Genomic DNA, 18339 nt, shown 5'->3' on the forward strand with positions numbered 1-18339 from the left:
CTAAAGTTGACTTTTATCCTAATTCTCCTAGTATTCAAGGGAACACTTCAACCAAGTTGCAGAGGTGAGATTGTGTGCTGTGTTATTTGTTTTTAGCATTTCATACTTCCTCTCATTTACAATACAATCACCGAGAGCATGCTGATAGCAAATTGATAGTAATGGAAACAATAAACATTTCTTACAGCCTCTTTCCTAATTGGTTGCAGTCAACTGAGTCCACATGAAGGGACAAAACTTGTATAGCCTTTTATAGTGGTGAGAGTCCTGGAAATCCTAGATCTTGTCTTGTTAGTCCCGCCTTGGGAGAGGGTGTTGGCAGCAATAGTTGGCTCTGGTCCAAGTTCCATACCCTCAAAGTCTATAAAGGGAGACTTGATAAGAGTAAAGACTCATGAACTAAAGAATAGACACAGTGATGGGGGGTGAAGAAGTACTAGCTGGAGAAGAGCTTGGTGCCCCGAAATTTCTACTCCATCCCCTGGTCCCAAGGTAGCAGGCTCTTTTGATTAGCCATCCCATTCCCAACATCCAGAACCCCTTCTCTCCCTCATACCTTTACCTACACAGTCCAGACCTTCCCAGAACTAGTTTTATTTCAGGTATAGGGGATCATGGTGCAGTTCTGAAGAGGAAGACTTTCTTGTAAGGATCCCAGCAGAGATCTCCAAGTAGTGAAGTCCAATATGATGAAATAACTGCTTGAGCTAAAGCCAACCCTTGAGATATAATAGTGAGCTGACAGAGGACTATAGCTAGACAAGTAAAACGGGACCCGTTTTGTATCCACTGTACTACAGACTGATATGTTTTAACATTTCTCTTTTCTTATAGAAAAGTGATAATAAAAAAAAGAGGATGAGAACTTCCAATGTTTAATGTAGAAAAGTTGGAAAGCAGAGAAACAGAGTAATTTATAGTTCATAACTACCTCAAAATTTTAGTGTATATCTTTCCACTTTTCTCTGTGTATGTTATTTTCCAAAATTGGAATTATGCTGTGCAATTTGCCTTTTTTACTTAACACAAATACACTTTTTTTCATATCATTAAATAGTCTTTGAAACATGATGTTTAATGGCTAGATGATATTCCCTTCCATTATTTAACCAATTTCTAGTTATTGGACATTTAATTAGTTTCTGATTTTTTACTATTGTGAACAATACTGAATTGAAGATTCTTATAGATTAATCTTTGGACATATTTATAATTATTTTCTTAGGATGAACCCAAATATAGAATGATCGAGCTAATCTTTAAATTCACTCTTCCCTAGTCTGTGAACCCTGAAGTCCTTCCATCCCATTTCTTAGCTAGGTAGATTTGGAGCAAGAAGCTAGTAATTCTGCAGTGACAAAAGCTCAGAATTCTACAAGATGGCGATTATTATCTAGGGAACTAGGTGGATGTGGTTATAAGAGTAAAATGGCTTTCATGCTGCTAAATAAAGAATAAAATGATAGAGGCAGAAAGTTATTTCATTTAGAGAACAGTTTTTTGTTTCTAGGACAAAAAAATAGAAAGCTTCTTTGGCCTTTGACTTACTAATTTTTCAAAAAGGCAGCATATGAAAGCCATGTCTGTAAACCTACAATGAGGCAAGTGACAAGAAAAGTCACCAATATTAATGTACGCCAAAAGAAGTTCAGTTACAGTGGCAATACTCCCAAATCGATCTGTATGTTCAGTCAGTGCAATCACTACCGAAATCCTACTTTCCTTTTCACAGAAACTGATACTAAGTCATGGAAATGTAAAGGACTCAGGATGGCCAAAATAATCTTGAAAAGAAAAACAAAGCCAGAATACTCATACTTCCTATTTTCAAAACTGATACAGAGGGGCGGAAGATGGCGGCGTGAGTAGAGCAGCGGAAATCTCCTCCCAAAACAACATATATCTATGAAAATATAACAAAGACAACCCTTCCTAGAATAAAGACCAGAGGACACAGGACAATATCCAGACCACATCCGCACCTGAGAGAACCCAGCGCCTCGCGAAGGGGGTAAGATACAAGCCCCGGCCCCGCGAAGGAGCCAAGCGCCCCTCCACCCAGCTCCCGGCGGGAGAAGAGCAGGCAGAGCGGAAGGGAGACGGAGCCCAGGACTGCCGAACACCCAGCCCCAGCCATCCGGGCCAGAGTGCAGGGCCCTCGATACTAGGAAAACAGGGCAGCAAGAACAGTGAGCGGGCACTGGAGGCCGGGTTCAGAGGACATAAGAAAAGCGCGCGACCATTTTTTTTTTTTTTTTTGCTTTTTTGCTGTTTTGTTTTGGCGAGCGCTTTTTGGAAGTCTTAAAGGGATAGGGACCCCAATACTAGGGAAACAGGGCAGCAAGACCGGTGAGCAGAGGCCTGAGGCTGGCACCGGAGAATAAAGAAAAACGAGCGACCACCTTTTTTTTTTTTAATTAAAAAAAAATTTTTTTTTTTTTAATTTAAAAATTTTTTTCTTTTCTTTTTTTTTTTTTGGTGGTCGTTGTTTTGTTTTGGCGGGTGCTTTTTGGAAGTCTTAAAGGGGCAGGGCGGGTCACTTAATCCAGAGGTAGGGAATCCGGGATCTCTGGGCACCCTAACCCCTGGGCTGCAGGGAGCAGGGAGGCCCCTTACGGAGATAAATAGCCTCCCAGCCGCTCCTGCTCCAACGCGACTCCACCACTTTGGAGTAGCTGCCCGAGCCAGGCCACGCCCACAGCAACAGCGGAGATTAACTCCATAGCAGCCGGGCAGGAAGCAGAAACCCTGTTTGCGCGCAGCTGCGCAGCACAAGCCACTAGAGGTCGCTGTTCTCCCAGGAGAGGAGGGCCACAAACCAACAAGAAAGGAAGTCCTTCCAGCCGTCACTCGTCCCAGCTCTGCAAACTATTCCTATCACCATGAAAAGGCAAAGCTACAGGCAGACAAAGATCACAGAGACAACACCAGAGAAGGAGACAGACCTAACCAGTCTTCCTGAAAAAGAATTCAAAATAAGAATCATAAACATGCTGACAGAGATGCAGAGAAATACACAAGAGAAATGGGATGAAGTCCGGAGGGAGATCACAGATGCCAGAAAGGAGATCGCTGAAATGAAACAAACTCTGGAAGGGTTTATAAGCAGAATGGATAGAATGCAAGAGGCCATTGATGGAATTGAAATCAGAGAACAGGAACGCATAGAAGCTGACATAGAGAGAGACAAAAGGATCTCCAGGAATGAAACAATATTAAGAGAACTGTGTGACCAACCCAAAAGGAATAATATCCGTATTATAGGGGTCCCAGAAGAAGAAGAGAGAGGAAAAGAGATGGAAAGTATCTTAGAAGAAATAATTGCTGAAAACTTCCCCAAACTGGGGGAGGAAATAATCGAAGACCACGGAAATACACAGAACCCCCAACAGAAAGGATCCAAGAAGGACAACACCAAGACACATAATAATTAAAATGGCAAAGATCAAGGACAAGGAAAGAGTGTTAAAGGCAGCTAGAGAGAAAAAGGTCACCTATAAAGGGAAACCCATCAGGCTAACGTCACATTTCTCAACAGAAACCCTACAGGCCAGAAGAGAATGGCATGATATATTTAATACAATGAAACAGAAGGGCCTTGAACCAAGGATACTGTATCCAGCAGGACTATCATTCAAATATGACGGTGGGATTAAACAATTCCCAGACAAACAAAAGCTGAGGGAATTTGCTTTCCAGAAACCACCTCTACAGAACATCTTACAGGGACTGCTCTAGATGGGAGCACTCCTAGAAAGAGCACAGCACAAAACACCCAACATATGAAGAATCGAGGAGGAGGAACAAGAAGGGAGAGAAGAAAAGAACCTCCAGACAGTGTACATAACAGCTCAATAAGCGAGCTAAGTTAGGCAGTAAGATACTAAAGAGGCTAACCTTGAACCTTTGGTAACCACGAATTTAAAGCCTGCAATAGCAATAAGTACATATCTTTCAATAGTCACCCTAAATGTTAATGGGTTGAATGCACCAATCAAATGACACAGAGTAACAGAATGGATAAAAAAGCAAGACCCATCTATATGCTGCTTACAAGAAACTCACCTCAAACCCAAAGACATATACAGACCAAAAGTCAAGGGATGGAAAACCATATTTTAAGCAAATAGCAGTGAGAAGAAAGCAGGGGTTGCAGTACTAATATCAGACAAAATAGACTTCAGAACAAAGAAAGTAACAAGAGATAAAGAAGGACACTACATAATGATAAAGGGCTCAGTCAAACAAGAGGATATAACCATTCTAAATATATATGCACCCAACACAGGAGCACCAGCATATGTGAAACAAATACTAACAGAACTAAAGGGGGATATAGACTGCAATGCATTCATTCTAGGAGACTTCAACACACCACTCACCCCAAAGGATAGATCCACCGGGCAGAAAATAAGTAAGGACACGGAAGCACTGAACAACACAGTAGAGCAGATGGACCTAATAGACATCTATAGAACTCTACATCCAAAAGCAACAGGATACACATTCTTCTCAAGTGCACATGGAACATTCTCCAGAATAGACCACATACTAGGCCACAAAAAGAGCCTCAGAAAATTCCAAAAGATTGAAATCCTACCAACCAACTTTTCAGACCACAAAGGCATAAAACTAGAAATAAACTGTACAAAGAAAGCAAAGAGGCTCACAAACACATGGAGGCTTAACAACACGCTCCTAAATAATCAATGGATCAATGACCAAATCAAAATGGAGATCCAGCAATATATGGAAACAAATGACAACAACAACACTAAGCCCCAACTTCTGTGGGACACAGCAAAAGCAGTCTTAAGAGGAAAGTATATAGCAATCCAAGCATATTTAAAAGAGGAAGAGCAATCCCAAATGAATGGTCTAATGTCACAATTATCGAAATTGGAAAAAGAAGAACTGATGAGGCCTAAGGTCAGCAGAAGGAGGGACATAATAAAAATCAGAGAAGAAATAAATAAAATTGAGAAGAATAAAACAATAGCAAAAATCAATGAAACCAAGAGCTGGTTCTTCGAGAAAATAAACAAAATAGATAAGCCTCTAGCCAGACTTATTAAGAAGAAAAGAGAGTCAACACAAATCAACAGTATCAGAAACATGAAAGGAAAAATCACGACGGACTCCACAGAAATACAAAGAATTATTAGAGAATACTATGAAAACCTATATGCTAACAAGCTGGGAAACCTAGGAGAAATGGACAACTTCCTAGAAAAATAAAACCTTCCAAGATTGACCCAGAAAGAAACAGAAAATCTAAACAGACCAATTACTAACAATGAAATTGAAGCAGTAATCAAAAAACTACCAAAGACCAAAACCCCCGGGCCAGATGGATTTACCTCGGAATTTTATCAGACATACAGGGGAGACATAATACCCATTCTCCTTAAAGTTTTCCAAAAAATAGAGGAGGAGGGGATACTCCCAAACTCATTCTATGAAGCTAACATCACCCTAATACCAAAACCAGGCAAAGACCCCACCAAAAAAGAAAACTACAGACCAATATCCCTGATGAACGTAGATGCAAAAATACTCAACAAAAGATTAGCAAACCGAATTCAAAAATATATCAAAAGGATCATACACCATGACCAAGTGGGATTCATCCCAGGGATGCAAGGATGGTACAACATTCGAAAGTCCATCAACATCATCCACCACATCAACAAAAAGAAAGACAAAAACCACATGATCATCTCCATAGATGCTGAAAAAGCATTTGACAAAGTTCAACATCCATTCATGATAAAAACTCTCAGCAAAATGGGAATAGAGGACAAGTACCTCAACATAATAAAGGCCATCTATGATAAACCCACAGCCAACATTATATTGAACAGCGAGAAGCTGAAAGCATTTCCTCTGAGATCGGGAACTAGACAGGGATGCCCACTCTCTCCACTGTTATTTAACATAGTACTGGAGGTCCTAGCCACGGTAATCAGACAAAGAAATACAAGGAATCCAGATTGGTAAAGAAGAAGTTAAACTGTCACTATTTGCAGATGACATGATACTGTACATAAAAAACCCTAAAGACTCCACCCCAAAACTACTAGAACTGATATCGGAATACAGCAAAGTTGCAGGATACAAAATCAACACACAGAAATCTGTGGCTTTCCTATATACTAACAATGAACCAACAGAAAGAGAAATCAGGAAAACAACTCCATTCACAATTGCATCAAAAAAAATAAAATACCTAGGAATAAACCTAACCAAGGAAGTGAAAGACTTATACTCTGAAAACTACAAGTCACTCTTAAGAGAAATTAAAGGGGACACTAACAGATGGAAACTCATCCCATGCTCGTGGCTAGGAAGAATTAATATTGTCAAAATGGCCATCATGCCCCAAGCAATATACAGATTTGCTGCAATCCCTATGAAACTACCAGCAACATTCTTCAATGAACTGGAACAAATAATTCAAAAATTCATATGGAAACACCAAAGACCCCAAATAGCCAAAGCAATCCTGAGAAAGAAGAATAAAGTAGGGGGGATCTCACTCCCCAACTTCAAGCTCTATTATAAAGCCATAGTAATCAAGACAATTTGGTACTGGCACAAGAGCAGAGCCACAGACCAATGGAACAGACTAGAGAATCCAGACATTAACCCAGACATATATGGTCAATTAATATTTGATAAAGGAGCCATGGACATACAATGGCGAAATGACAGTCTCTTCAACAGGTGGTGCTGGCAAAACTGGACAGCTACATGTAGGAGAATGAAACTGGACCATTGTCTAACCCCATATACAAAAGTAAACTCAAAATGGATCAAAGACCTGAATGTAAGTCATGAAACCATTAAACTCTTGGAAGAAAACATAGGCAAAAACCTCTTAGACATAAATATGAGTGACCTCTTCTTGAACATATCTCCCCGGGCAAGGAAAACAACAGCAAAAATGAGTAAGTGGGACTATATTAAGCTGAAAAGCTTCTGTACAGCAAAAGACACCATCAATAGAACAAAAAGGATCCCTACAGTATGGGAGAATATATTTGAAAATGACACATCCGATAAAGGCTTGACGTCCAGAATATATAAAGAGCTCACACGCCTCAACAAACAAAAAACAAATAACCCAATTAAAAAATGGGCAGAGGAACTGAACAGACAGTTCTCCAAAAAAGAAATACAGATGGCCAACAGACACATGAAAAGATGCTCCACATCGCTAATTATCAGAGAAATGTAAATTAAAACTACAATGAGGTATCACCTCACACCAGTAAGGATGGCTGCCATCCAAAAGACAAACAACAACAAATGTTGGCGAGGCTGTGGAGAAAGGGGAACCCCCCTACACTGCTGGTGGGAATGTAAGTTAGTTCAACCATTGTGGAAAGCAGTATGGAGGTACATCAAAATGCTCAAAACAGACTTACCATTTGACTCAGGAATTGCACTCCTAGGAATTTACCCTAAGAATGCAGCAATCAAGTATGAGAAAGACCAATGTACCCCTATGTTTATCGCAGCACTATTTACAATAGCCAAGAATTGGAAGCAACCTAAATGTCCATCGATAGATGAATGGATAAAGAAGATGTGGTACATATACACAATGGAATACTACTCAGCCATAAGAAAAGGGCAAATCCAATCATTTGCAGCAACATGGATGGAGCTGGAGGGTATTATGCTCAGTGAAACAAGCCAGGTGGAGAGAGAGAAATACCAAATGATTTCACTTATCTGTGGAATATAAGAACAAAGGAAAAACTGAAGGAACAAAATAGCACCAGAATCACAGAACTCAAGAATGGACTAACAGGTACCAAAGGGGAAGGGACTGGGGAGGATGGGTGGGTAGGTAGGGATAAGGGGGGGGAAGTAGGGGGGTATTAAGATTAACATGCATGGGGGTGTAGGAGAAAAGGGAGGGCTGTACAACACAGAGAAGGCAAGTAGTGATTCTACAACATTTTGCTATGCTGATGGACAGTGACTGTAAAGGGGTTTATAGGGGAGACCTGGTATAGGGGAGAGCCTAGTAAACATAATATTCATCATGTAAGTGTAGATTAGTGATACCAAAAACAAAACAAAACAAAACAAAACAAAAAGGGCAGTTCCTGTGTGGTAACCTCCAATGAGTTCTATACAAGGGTATAAAGGGCATATAAAAGTGTAGGCAAAGGGTCTGTTTGCGTTTATACAGAAGATCAAAGCCTAATTAGGCTACCCCAAAGATGAACTAAGATACGATATGAAAGAGAACTTCCAACATCAGCACTCTCGGGAAGACTCATGCCAGAAGATGGTCATCAAAAAACCCCAAAAAAGATCCACGCACTGCCACAGCTGTAGATGCACTCATCCCACCAGTTCCTGGACTTGCCATGGGAATGAGGAAGGAGATATCTAAGCTGGCCTGTGCATACAGTAAAACAACAAATTTGACTGGATCTATACTGTTGGAACTCAACCAAGAATTAGGAGAAGTGCAAATTGTAGCGCTCCAAAATCTTACAACTACAGACTATTTACTGTTAAAAGAACATAAGGGATGTGAACATTCCCCAGGAATGGGTTGTTTTAATTTGTCTGATTTCTCTCAGACTGTTCAAGTTCAGTTGGACAATATCCACCATATCATAGATAAGTTTTCACAAATGCCTAAGGTGCCTAACTGGTTTTCTTGGTTTCACTGGATGTGGCTGGTAATTACAGATATGCTTTGGTTATGTAACTATACTCCTATTATGTTAATGTGTGTGCGCAATTTAAGTAGTAGCTTAAAACCTATACATGCTGAAGTTACTCTACAAGAAGATATGTCAAAGAAATAATCAATCTTCCCATGTTTTCTTCCGCCTGCTACTTCTATAGCTTTTCTTCTTCCTTCCTAATTACAACCCTGAAATAGAATTCGTGCCTCATATCAAATTTACCGAGTATCATAATTCTTCCAAGTGGTAAAGATACCTCAAGACAAATGCTGGGCATAGAAGCTACAGGGCATAAATATGCAAAGAAATAAAAAGCTAACCATTTCAAACAATAAGGCTTCTCTCTCACTTACCAACTTTACATTTCCCTGTATGGCCCCGGAAGATGACTGGTTAGCCAGAGACGGGTAAGATTCCTCAAGGGAGGAACAACCTAAGACAGGCACAGTCGCAGGGGGGCCATCAGGTGAGAAATTGGGGATCAACAGAGGTGAGGCTTAGAACCTCACCCCCCCTGTTCTGAGAGAAATCTTCTGCATCCGTGGATGTTTTATTGCCCTGGTCTAGCTTGGATTAACACATAGTCTACAGGCACACACTTGATCATCTACATTTGCTGTCTTACAACACTAAACTATGTTTTCTACCTTTATCTTGTATCTACCTACCACTTCAGCATTTTATTAAAAAGAATAATAATAAAGAGAGAAATGTGGTATCCACATATAAATCAAGTATAAAAACCAAATGAGTATTCATATTTGAACTGACTGTTTAGAGTTCATAATGCATGAGCAAAATGGAAAGTTTCTGTGATGACTGCCCTTGTACTGTTCACTATGTAACTTATTCATTATGTAAGAATTTGTTCTCCATGTAAGAACTTGTTTGTTATGCCTCAGAAGATTGGAGACTGACGAAAATTAGGCTTGGGGTGGATTAACGATTGTGCATTGAGCATTGACTCCCCTATGCAGAATTTTATTGTCGTTAACAACCATTTGATCAATAAATATGAGAGATGCCCTCACAAAAAACAAAAAAAAAAAGGACAGACTTCCAATGGTAAAATAAATAAGTAACCGGGATGTAATGTATAGCATAAGGAATATAGTCAAGATATTGTAACAGCTTGGTAGGGTGATAGCTGGAACCTAGAATTATGTATATAATTGTTTTATCACTGTGTTGTACACTTGAAACTAATGTAATGTAATACTGTGCGTCAACTACCCTTCAATAAAAAATAATTATCTAAAAAAAAAGTAAAAAAAAACTGATACAAAGCTATAATAATCAAGACAGTGTGGATCTGGCATAAAGATGAATGGACTAGAAATAAACCCTTATATTTATGGTCAGTTGATTTTCCACAAAGGTGACAAGACAATTTGATGGTGAAAAAACATCTTTTCAACCAATGGTGGTGGATATCCACATGCAAAAAGAATGAGGTTGCCCCCAGTCCCCACACCATAAACAAAAAATAACTCAAAATGGATCAGAGACCTGAAAGTAAGAGCTAAAATCATAAAACTCTCACAAGAAAACATAGATGCAACTCTCTATGACCTTGTATTAGGCAATTGTTTCATATATATGACACCAAAAGCGTAAGTGACCAAATTAAAAAATAGATCAGTTGGACTCTATCAAGATAAATAAAATTTGTGCTGGAAAAGACACTATCGAGAAAGTGAAAAGGCAGGCCTGGAATGGGAGACAATATTTGCAAATCTTATATCTGATAAGAGAATAGTATACAAAATATATAAAGAATACTTTCAACTGAACAATAAGACAATCAGTTAAAAAAAAAGGAAAGGTTGTTTCTACAAAGAAGATATACAAATGGCCAATAAGCACAAGAAAAGATGCACATAGTCATTAGAGAAGTGGAAAACCATAATGAGATACCACTTCAGTCCCAGTAGGATGGTTATAATAAAAAAAAGATGAACAACAAGTGTTGGCAAGAATGTGGAGAAATCAGAATTCTCATACACTGCTGGTGGGAATGTAAAGTGGTGCAACCCCTTTGGAAATCCTCGAAATGTTAAACTATATGTTACTGTAAAACATCAAAATTCCACTCCTACCTGTATACTGAAGAGAATTGAAAACATATCCACACAAAAACGTGTACATGAACACTCACAGCAGCATCATTCATAATGGCCGAAAAAGCAGAAACAATCCAAATTTCTATCAATTGAATAGATAAACAAAATGTGGTATATCCATACAATGGAATATTTTTTAGACATAAAATGAAATAAAGTACTGTTGTAGTCTACAACATGGATGAACCTTGAAAATATGAAGCTAAGTAAAAGAAGTCAGATACAAAAGACCACATATTGTATGATTGTTTATATGAAATATACAGAATAGGCAAATACATAGAGACAGAAAATGGATTAGCAGTTGCCAGAGGCTGGAAGGAGGGAAGGATGGAGAGAATAATGGGTAGAAGGTATGGAGTTTCTTTTTAGGTAGGTGAAAATGTTCTGAAATTAGATTGTGGTGATGATTGCACAACTGTGAATACACTAAAAACCACTGAACTGTACACTTTAAAAAGATGAGTTTTATGATGTGTGAATTATAAAGATAGCAGGGAAGTATGGAGTAAATGGGAAAGACAAAAGTGGAGAGGGTACAGACTAGCCTAAAATTTATGCAAGACAGTGGCTTGAAAGAGGGATTTTATTTCACTGGGGCTCACAGCTTGTTTTTAGACTGAGGAATCAAAGACAAAGGGAGAGATGAAAGATGTAAGACACTTGCAATAATGCTCAGTCTTGGAAGAAGACTGACTTATACCAGAAAAGGGACTAAGAAAGTAATGGGGGTGGAGGGCAGAGAAAAAGATGGTGGAGTAGGAAGGCAAGGCAGAAACCTCCTCCCCAAAACACATAAAGGATGAAACGACAGCAAATACAAGTATACCTGAAAATGACCTGAAGACTGCAGAACAGACCACCTACACCTGGGGAAGGAGAGAGGATCACACAGAAAAGGGCAAAGAGACAGATCGACACTTTCCCAGCCCTTCCCCCATCTCAGCCCACAGGTAGGAGGAAGAGAAACAAGAGTGGGGAGGGGAACAATGTGGAGAAATTAGAATTCTCATACACTGCTGGTGGGAATGTAAAGTGGGGCAACCCCTTTGGAAATCCTCAGAATGTTGAACTATATGTTACTGTAAAACATCGTAATTTCACTCCTACCTATATACTGAAGAGAACTGAAAACATACTTCAAGAGACATACAAAGAAGCCCAGGAATTCTGCACACCTGGCCCTGGAGACCTGCTCCAGGAGTGTGAGTCCACATTGCATTAGGTCCTGGTGATTAGCAGGACTGGACACCAGGGACAGGTGTACATACTCTGGGAGGCTAAGACTTCAGCTGCTTCTGGAGGATGGCAATGCTCCACCAGTCCTGAGACCCAAAGCAGAGGTGGCAGTTTGAAAGACTTGCCAGCAGCAGGAGGGGTACCAGTGGAGCAAGGGTTGGATGGAGCTCTCTCTGCAGGAGAAAGGGCAGGTGAAAGATACTTTCCGCAGCCCTCCCTTGGCCCAACAGGTTGGTAACACTTGGGAGCCCCAGAAGCTCCATTTCCATCACTGGCGCCTCAGTCCCGAGGCACCTCCCTGTGCACACTGCTTGTAAGCAAACCTACTCTGCCCATTAGCAGCATCAGACTTTGCTGCCTGGCAGGCAATGGGAGACTCTCTCAGCTTTTCCGGCCCTATCTCAACCCAAATCAACCCAATGGAGAGGTGCTTGCAGAAACCAGCTCCAAGAGCTCCTTCCTCTCCCTCCCACCCTGCACTGGGCCTCAAGCCCAGTGTTGTGCATCCCACCGTGCCCCAGAGCCTCAGAACAGACTGCCCAACCCATTAATCCTGAAGCTCTGCCATTACTGCAGGACAGGATGAGGGCAGTCTGGCCCACAGTGATGCCAGCACAGGCCTCTGCTCTGATCACAAAGTCAGCTGAGGCAATCTGCCGGTGCTGCAGACTCAAACCACTACCAGTAGACAGAAAGAAATGTGGTCCTGCCCATGACCACCAAGAGCAACTGGGGGTCCTGCAAAGTAGAACCAAGCACTGGAGAGTAAAGAATCTTGAGCTTCTGGGCACTGCAGGACACCTTCATAAAGCCATTATTCTCTGGGCCAGGAAGCATAACAGATCTATCTAATACAATGAAAGAAACACAGAAAACCTGACAAAATGAGGAGTCAGAGGAATATGTTCCAAACAAAATTACAGGACAGGACAAGACACCAGAAATGGGGCTAAATGAAATGGAGATCACCAGTTTTCCTCATAAAGATTTCAAAGTAAAAGTCAAAAATATGCTCACTGATTTCAGAAAAGTATTGAATATCTCAGGCAGGACTTCAACAGAGATAGAAGAGCAAAAAAAAAAATCACTCATAGCTCAGAATACAGTAACTGAAATGAAACATACAATGGAGGGAATTAATAGTAGATTGCTACAAGTAGAGGAGACAGTCAATGAGATGGAAATTAGAGACAGAAACACAATGAAGCTGAGAACAGAGAAAAAAAAGATCAAAGGATCTCTAGAAGTGAAAGAATGATAAGAGAGCTGTGTGATCAATCAAAATGAAACAATATTTGAATAATAGGGGTAAACAAAAAGAGAAGAGAGAGACAAAGGGATAGAAAGTCTCTTTGAGGAAATAATTGTTGAAAATCTTCCCAATCTGGTCATGGAAGTACAGAGAGCCCCTAACAAGAGAAACCACAGGAAGACAACACCAAGACATACAATAATTAAAATAGCAAAGATTAAGGATAATGAGAGAGTACTGAAAGCAGCTGGAGAGAAAAAACATTAGTTATATGGGAAACCCCAAAGGCTATCAACAGACATCTCAGAAGAAATTTTACAGGACAGCAGGGAGTGGCATGAAATAGTTAATGCATGCAACAGAAAGACCTTCAAGAAAGAATCCTCTACCCAGCAATATTATCATTTAAATTTCAAGCAAGGATTAAACATTTTCCAGATAAACAAAGGCTCAAAGAATTTGTAACAACTAAAGCAGCATTACAGGATACATTAAAAGGACTGCTGTAGATGGTTACATTTCCAAGGGGTTAATAGCTTTCACCAGCAATAATAAACCCACAGTAAAGGTAGTAGACCAATTACTTACCAAGCAAGTATGAAATTAAAACAAAACAAAAGTAGTAAAATGAACTATACACAAAGTCAATCAAGGGATACACAAAAAGTGCAGATTAGGATATCTAATACATAAAGTGTGTAGGAGGAAGGGAGAAAAAAAGTACTTTTAGATTGTGTTTGAAATTGAGCAATCATCAACTTAATATAGACTGTTATATATTCAGGAAGCTATCCTTTAACCTTATGGTAACCACAAACCTAAAGCCTATAACAGAAACACAAGAAATTGAAAAAGAGATACCCAGTCACAACACTAAAGACAACCATTAAATAATAAGAGAAAAAGTATAAAAGAAGAACAAAGGAAAAGAGAGGAGCTATAAAAACAACCAGAAAACAATTAATAAAATGGCAATAAGTACATACCTATCAATAATTACCTTAAATGTAAAGGGACTGAATGCACCAAGCAAAATACAGAGTGGCAAAATCGATAAAGAAACAAGACCCATCTATATGCTACCTACAGAGACTCATTTCAGACCCAAAGACATACACAGAAAAAAGTAGGACTAGCAGTACTTGTATCAGACAAAATAGATTGCAAAACAAAGTAACAAGAGACAAAGAAGGACATTACATAATGATAAAAGGGTCAGTCCAAGAAGAGGATATAACCATTATAAATATCTATGCACTCAACACAAGAGCCCTTAAATATTTAAAACAAATACTAACAGAATTAGAGGGGAAGTAGATTACAACACATTCATTTTTGGAGACCTTAACAAACTACTGCCATCAATAAACCAACCAGACAGGAAAGAAATACAGAAACAGAGGCACTGAATAATACATTTGACCAGATGGACTTAATAGATACCTACAGAACACTCCAACCAAAAGCAGCAGGATACACATTTTTCTCAAGTGTACATGGAACATCCTCCAGAATAGATCACACCCTAGGCCACAAAGGGAGCCTCAATGTATCCAAAAAGTTTGAAATGGTATCAAGCAGCTTCTCAGACCACAATGGTCTAGAGATACTAGAAATAAATTACACAAAGAAAATAAAAGAGCCCACAAACACATGGAAGCTTAAAATTTTGCTTCTAAATAATCAATGGATCAATGAACAAATTAAAACAGACATCAAGTAATACATGGAGACAAATGAAAACAAAAACTCAAAAGCCAAAAATCTGTGAGAAGTTCTGAAGGAGGGAAGTACACAGCAATATAGGCTTACCTCTAAAAACAAGAATGATCCCAAATAAACAGTCTAAACTCACAATTTTAGAAACTAGAAAAAGAAGAACAAATGAATAACAAAATTAGCAGGAGGGCATACTAAAGATCAGAACAGAAAAAACTAAAAGAGAAGAATAAAAAATAGAAAAAAATCAGTGAAACCAGGAGCTGGTTCTTTGAGAAAATTAACTAAATAGGTAAGCCCCTAGCCAGACTTATCAAGAAAAAAAAGAAAGAGTACACATGTAAACAAAATCAGAAACAAAGAAGGAATAGTCACAATGGATACCACAGAAATACAAAGAATTATTAGAGAATACTATACAAAATTATATGCCAATTAATTGGACTGTCTAAAAGAAATGGATGACTTCCTAGAAAAATACAACCTTCTAAGATTAACCCAGGAAGAAACAAAAAATCTAAACAGATCAATTACCAGCAATATAATTGAATCAGTTATCAAAAATTGAACTGGCAACCAAAAAACTCCCAAAAAGCAAAACCTCAGAACCAGATAGCTTCACAGCTGAATTCTATCAAACATTTAAGGAAGAGCTAATACCCATCTTCCTTAAAGTATTCCAAAAAGTAGAAGAGAAGGGAATACTTCCAAACTCATTCTATGAGTCCAGCATTACTCTAATACCAAAACTAGACAGAGACACCACAAACAAGAAAATTATAGACCAGTATCCCTGGTGAACATAGATGCAAAAATCCTCAACAAAATATTAGCAAACATAATTCAAAGAAACATCAAAAGGATCATCCATCATGCCTAAGCGGGATTTATTCCAGGGATTCAAGGATGCTATAATATTTGTAAATCAATCAATATCATACACCCCATAAAAGAAAGGATAAAAATGACATGATGATCTCATTGATCATCTCAGCATTATAGATGCTGAAAAAGCATTTGACCAAATTCAACATCCATTCATGATAAAAGCTTTTTAAAAAATGGGCATAGAGGGTATGTACCTCAAAATAATAAAGGCCATATATGCCAAGCCTAGGGCCAGCAGCATACTTAATAGTGAAAAGCTGAAAGATTTTCCCTCTAAGGTCAGGAGCAAGACAAGGATGTCCACTTGCACCACTTTTATTCAACATAGTACTGGAGGTCCTAGCCATGGCGATCACACAACACAGGAGATAAAAGGCAACCAAAATGGCAAGGAAGAAGTTAAGCTGCCACTATTTGCAGATGACATGATATTATACATAGAAAACTAAAAAGACTCCAACAAAAAACTATTAGAACTAATAAATGGATTTAGCAAAGTTGCAGGATACAAAATCAATACACAGAAATCTTTGCATTCCTGTGTAGCAGAAAGAGAAATCATGAAAACAATTGCATCAAAAAGAATAAAATACCTAGGAATAAACGTAACCAAGGAGATGAAAGGATCTATACCTGAAAACTGTAAGACACTCATGACAAAAATTAAAGACACTAATAAATGGAAATCTATCCCATGCTCATGGATAGGATGAATTAAAATTGTCAAAATGTTTATCCTGCCCAAAGCAATTTACATATTCAATGCAATCCCTATCAAAATTCCGGCAGCATTTTCAATGAAGTAGAACAAATAGTTATAAAATTCATATGGAACCACAAAAGACCTCAAATAGCTAAAGTAATCCTGAGAAAGAAAAACAAAGATGGGGGGATTATGCTCCTTGCCTTCAAGCTCTACTATAAAGCTATAGTAATCAAAATAGTATGGTACTGGCCCATAGATCAATTAAACGGAATAGAGAGCTCAGATATAAACCCACGCATATATGGCCAATTAATGTACAATAAAGGAGCAACTAATATACAATGGGTAAAACATAGCCTCTTCAATAACTAGTCATGGGAAAAATGGACAGCTACATGTGAGAGAATGAAACTGGATTACTGTCTAACTCCATAAACAAAAGTAAACTTAAAATGGATGTAAGACCTGACTGTAAGACATGAAACCATAAAACTCTTAGAATAAAACATATGCAAAAATCTCTTGAACATAAATAGGAGCGATTTTTTCCTGGACATATCTTCTCAGGCAAGGGAAACAAAATAAAAAATCAACAAGTGGGACTACATCAAACTAAAAAGCTTCTGAATAGCAAGGGACACCATCAGCAGAACAAAAAGGCAACATACAGTATGGGAGAATGTATCTGTAAATGATTTATGTAACAAGGGGTTAATCCAAAACATATAAAGGACTCATACACCTCAACACTGAAGAAACAACCTGATTAAAAAATGGGTGGAGGATCTAAACAGACATTTCTCCAAAGTAGAAATACAGATGGCCAATAGACATATAAAAAGTTGCTCCACATCACTAATCATCAGGGAAATGCAAATCAAAACCACAATGAGATATCACCTCACACCAGTCAGAATGGCCACTACCCAAAAGGCAAGAAAACAACAAATGTTGACGAGGATGTAGAGAAAAAGGAACCCTCCTGCACTGTTGGTGAGAATGTATATTGGTGCAGTCACTGTGGAAAGCAGTATGGAAATTTCCCAAAAAACTAAAAACAGAAATACCATTCAATCCAGTAATTACACTTGTAAGAATTTACCTGAAGAAAACAAAATCCCTGATTCAAAAAGATACATGCACCCCTGTTTATTGCTGCATTATCTACAATAGCCAAGATATGGAAGCAACCTAAGTGTCCACCAGTAAAAGAAGATGTGGTACATATACACGGTGGAATATTATTCAGCCTTAAATGAAAAGAAATCCTGCCCATTTGCAACAGTTTGGATGGACCTAGAGGGTATTATACTCTATAATAATATAAGCCAGGCTGAAAAAGACAAATACCACCTGACTTCATTTATTTGTGGAATATAAGAACAAAGCAAAACAGAAGGAACAAAAGAGCAGTAGACTCACAGACACTGAGAAGGGACTAGTGGTTACTGAGGGGGAGGGTTTTAGGGGAGTGTGGGATGGGGAGGGTGATAAAGGAGCACAATAATTCACAATCACAATGCATGTTGGTCATAGGGACAGTAGTACAGCATGGAGAATATAATTAATGATTCTGTAACATATTTCTATGCTGATAAATAGTAACCACACTAGAAGGGGTAACAATTTAATAATATGGGCAACTTTTGAACCACTGTGTTGTATATATATATATATATATATTTTTTTTTTTAA

This window comes from Manis pentadactyla, chromosome 6, assembly GCF_030020395.1.
Source record: "Manis pentadactyla isolate mManPen7 chromosome 6, mManPen7.hap1, whole genome shotgun sequence".
NCBI classification, from domain to species: Eukaryota; Metazoa; Chordata; class Mammalia; order Pholidota; family Manidae; genus Manis; species Manis pentadactyla.